This window comes from Myotis davidii, unplaced genomic scaffold (genome assembly GCF_000327345.1).
Source record: "Myotis davidii unplaced genomic scaffold, ASM32734v1 scaffold107, whole genome shotgun sequence".
Lineage (NCBI taxonomy): Eukaryota > Metazoa > Chordata > Mammalia > Chiroptera > Vespertilionidae > Myotis > Myotis davidii.
Window position 1 is genome coordinate 1,219,360 of NW_006383012.1, and position 5,120 is coordinate 1,224,479.

Below are 5,120 nucleotides of genomic sequence, written 5' to 3' on the forward strand. Positions count from 1 at the left end.
CGAATTAATGAATTATATTTTTATTAAGATAACAAGCTAACAATTAAAGTCATAAATTCAACTTTATCTAATTGTTTGTTTGTTGTTTTGTTGTTTTGTTTAAAGTAGAGTAACTAAGTGTGTCACAATTAGAGATTATCTGTAAACCCTTAATATGTGACCTTCTGTGACCATCTGGATCTACTTCTCATTTAATAATTGTTCATCTTTGTTTTGCTTTCTACTTCCTACTTCTGTGCTCCTCCTTTATTAATTTTTTAATATTCTCATTCCTAGCACTCTTCCTCTGACTAACCAACATCCCAGACAATCTTTAACATGATAACGCCTTAAAATTTGTTTATGCTAATGACTCATAAGCTTACCTCACCAACCAAGACATCTCCCTGGTGAATCAGACTTCTATAATTCTTTTTACATCCTCCTCTGTCCCCCACCCCCCCGCCAAAAAAAAAATAGGAGGAAGACAGTTAGCTCATCCTTAAATGTAATGAGTTTGTATTGTATCATCTAGTTTAAATTTTATCTCAGTTAAAATAATCACAAATTACTTTAAAATAACCCTGAACTTTTATTTTACCATCGTTTTCCACAAACAAATACTCCTTTGGTAATCCAGATTCAACATCCTTGGTAGTCATTGCCTTCTCTCTGTCTTTCTCTGCTCTCATCAAATCCCATGTGGCCTATTTAAATAGCCTCTGAAGTAGATACCTGACTCTAGCTTCTCTACTCTTCCAATCAGTCCTCCAGAGATTCAACAGGTGGTCTTTCTAAAATGATTTCAGCAGAAATTACAGAATTCAGCTTAGAGGAAAACTGGGTTGAAGAGAAAAATCTCTTTTTTTATGATTTTTTCGGTCTTTTTAATTCTTTTGTGACTGATCCCGGGGAATTCCTGCCAGTACAGACTTTGTCCAGTTCTGTTTTAAATAACTCTGGTGATTGGCCTCTTACTATTGCTCCTGGGAACTTGTTCTGTCATATAATAAAACCAAACATTAGTAGGTTCCTCTTGATATAAGACCTCTGGGCTCAATTCTTGAGAAAATCCCCTCAGCACAATTTCACCTCCATAAAAAATCAATGGGAATCAAAATCAGAAAGGAAAGCACTTTGCCGATGGATGGGGTGAGGGAATGGTGGTGTGAGGGTTCGGGGGAGCTGTGTTCACAGAGCTCATGCCAGGAAAGAAAGGAGGTGGGCAGAGCCAGGTCACTTCCACAGCAAAGGCGGACTGGAGAGAAAAATACCTCCTCCAAATGAATCTTAGAAGGCAGCAGCATCAATGGAATCAATGGAAAATTCTCTCCCAAATTCCAGGCACTCTCTGAGCCAAAATACTCCTAAAGACACTAATTTGAACAACATCTAGAGCAGTGGTTCTCAACCTTCCTAATGCCGCGACCCTTTAATACAGTTCTTCATGTTGTGGTGACCCCCAACCATAAAATTATTTTCGTTGCTACTTCATAACTGTAATTTTGCTACTGTTATGAATCGTAATGTAAATATCTGATATGCAGGATGTATTTTCCTTGTTACAAATTGAACATAATTAAAGCAAAGTGATTAATAATGAAACAATATGTAGTTATATATGTGTTTTCCGATAGTCTTAGGCGACCCCTGTGAAAGGGTCGTTGGACCCCAAAAGGGGTCACGACCCACAGGTTGAGAACTGCTGCTGAGGCTCATTTACTCTCAGGTTGTTAATGTAAAATTAACATATAAAGACTTATTTGCCCTGGCAGGTGTGGCTCAGTTGGTTGAGCATCATCCCATGCATGAAAAGGTCACAGGTTCCATTTCCTGTCAGGGAATATACCCAGCTTTCAGGCAGGCTGGTCCCAGGTCGGAGTGAGTGCAGGAGGCAGCCAATTAATGTTTCTCTCTCTCTGTCTCTCTCTCTCTCTCTCTCTCTTTACCTTCCTCTCTCTCTAAAAATCAATAAAACATATTTTAAGAAAGAAAAATATGTAATACCTATTTATCTCCAGTTTAACAGGCATAATATGGGAAATATCAGCCATGGGGTGGCAGTGAGTAAAAACTTAATGCATCTCCAGGTTTTAAAACAATAATTACTCTCTCACAGATACTAGCACATCTTCACTTTCTTGTCAAATTTCCATGACTATCTTCTTTGATCCTTGAGTTCTCAAAGCTGAGGGTTTTAGGAAGTAATGACACAGCAGACATACAGGACACAAGATACCTCTTGTGGAGCTAGCTTCTTCCCTAAACTGCCTTGATATTGAGGTAGTCATGACAGTTTCTCTTGATGAATGTTATAAAGATACAAATGTTACATAAAATTCTGAGGCTACTTTTGGGGAAAATCAAAAAAGAAAAGAAATTCACAGTATTATTTCATTCATGAATAAAATGGTTTCCAGATTCCAGAGAATTCAAACCCAATGGGTCACATTGCTTTTGAGACAAAACTCAAGAATGCCAATATAATGAATTGGACACTGCAGGACCCGGGCCATGGCTGTTTCTCCAGCCTCACCTCTGGCCAGTCTTACCTGCTTTCTGGCCTCTTCAAATGTGTCATACCATCTCATACTTCAGGGGTCTCCACATGCTACAGGTTTTTTTATTATTATTATTATTTTACTGACTCCTTCTCTGCCCCACTTCATCCTCTTTCTCTCCTACTTACTTTTGGCAGCATTGCTTAATTGTCACATTCTTGGGAAATCCTTCCTTAAATAACGTCCCCCTTAGATTGGGTCATTCAATTTTTTGTAAGTTCCCATCTGACCCAGAACGTTTCCTCTAAAGTAGGCATAATTAAATACACATTTACACTATGAAATAAACAAAATATGTCTCTCGTTGAATTATAAGCTCCATGAGAACACAGACTTTGTCTCTTTTGTTCATTACCATACCTCTAGTGCCTGTTCCATGATCGTTGCATTACGAACCCCTGCATGCTCTTGTGGAATGAATAACTGTAAGTTACAGCTTCTAATACAAATATGTCTATTTCTAGGAAGGTGTGACATATTTTGGAATAACTGTCTAGAACCCTTACCAACTACCTGTCTTAAAAATAAGTAAATATTTTTTTTTCCAAATGTCAACTAGCTTGGTGACTGCTTGAGTCTTCAAAGCAATGCTCCAAAGGACACATGCATGCTTCCCTCCACACAGATAAAACAGCCCTATGTAATGATTTCACGCTCCTTAACATTCTTTCTATTTATACTCTGTGCTTTCCTCATTTAATTCATATATACACGTCCTAGTTTAACTTGTAAACCTGTGGAGAAACAACTGTACTTCTTCCCCGCACAGCAGTCAGCACATTATTAAATGTCGTTTACAATACTACTTAAAGATAACAACCACAGTATATATCTCAGGAAATGTAAGAGGCTCTCAGTGTACTTTGGTCTTATGTGATAGATAAAACTGTGATATTTAAATCCAAGTTGACAAGTGCATTACAGAAGTGAAGAGATTCTCTGGTATTTCATAGACAGGTAAAAAGCATGTATCATTCATAAGCTGTTTCATTCAAAGATATGCGTAAAAGGAAAAGACAAATAGAAATTCCAGTGGTTCATGTGCAAATAAACAATGCTAGCTTTGGGGGAACATGGCTGTTCCATGGGAATTATTGGTATAAAATGTGAAGTGGGAGTGAAGAGATAGTGATAAAGTCCCTGAGAGGAAAACCTGAGGGCTTAGAATGTACGTTAAGTAGGAGCATAACTATTACTACCAGGGAGTAGTAGCTTCCATAGGGATAGAAGCAGCAGCCAATGCTCTACAGATAATCATCACCTGAAATATGCAAACCTCATTATCATATTTGTAAAATAGACAGCAAGTGCAAGAGGAATTGAGGTGAAAATAGACCACTGTGCATTGGAGGAATGAAGGGGTCTTTATGGACCAGATTTAGTTAGCCCATTCTCATTGGAACCCCTTGTTGAACTCTTCTGTTTGCCCATTTGGCCTTGGCATTTAAGTTTGTAGTGTACTAGTATGTGTTATAGCTATAGCTGAACTTTATATTCCAACTTAGGCCAATTAGAAAAGTTGTAACTTTTTGACAGTGCAGGAAGTCCAGATTTGTTTACTGTTGTTTACTTAATTAGGCCTGTTTGTAAGTTATGCCTTTGGTTGCCTACGAGGTGTTCTTGAATAGTAGGTTATATAAGAGGACTCTTTCACTTCACATTGGAACTTTTTAAAACAATTACTTTTAGAAGTTGTATGACTGATGAATTTGTTTACTTTGCACTGGTATCTGAAAATAAACTCATGATTATCCCTGATCCTGCCTCCTGTTTCTGAGACTTGAAATTTAATGCTTACGTGCATAATCTGGAGCTAAGATAAAGAGAGAAATAAATCAGACGCTTACTCCACTTATGTTAGCTGAATAATTAATAGGAAGTCACCCCAGAGAAAATCATAACATCTTATATTTCATCCCTTAAGTTAGATGGCTGAGTACAAGGATCAGTGGAATCAATTCTCTACAGGCTTTAAACATTAGCTCCTTAAATTGGTGTGGATTACACATTTGGGCTGAAGTCAGCTAGCCATCTACTTATGAGGTTCTGGTTTGGCTAGGATGACTGAAATGTCTGAGATAGCTGGGATGACTGGTGTCTCTCCACAAATAGTCTCTTATCTCCTAGTAGATGGGCCTTTATATATATCTTAGTGGCAAGATTCCAAGACACATCAAGAAATGATGGATGAGAGCAGTGAAATGCCATCTTAATTTTTGTAGTAGCGATCACTTCATGGCACTTCACTTACAGTGCACAGTACTCTTTGAAGCCTCTGTATGTGCCAGATTTCTAATGTCTCATCGGTGAAAGCATGCTACCACCTGTAAGCCCAGAGTCACTGTGGTAGGAGATATCCAAGGACATGGACATGGGTATAGGGAGGCATCAACAAATTGAGTATGATGCTGCAGCCGTCTATTAAAGATTCTACTTTCAGCTGTTAATACCCAGCTTAATTCTCCTGAAAAATATCAATCTATCTTTTGAGGTCTTTGTTTCTTCATTTATAAAGTGAAAGTTGAGACTAAATAAACCAGTTCTGACATCTTTCCTAACTTAAAATTTTATATACACTGA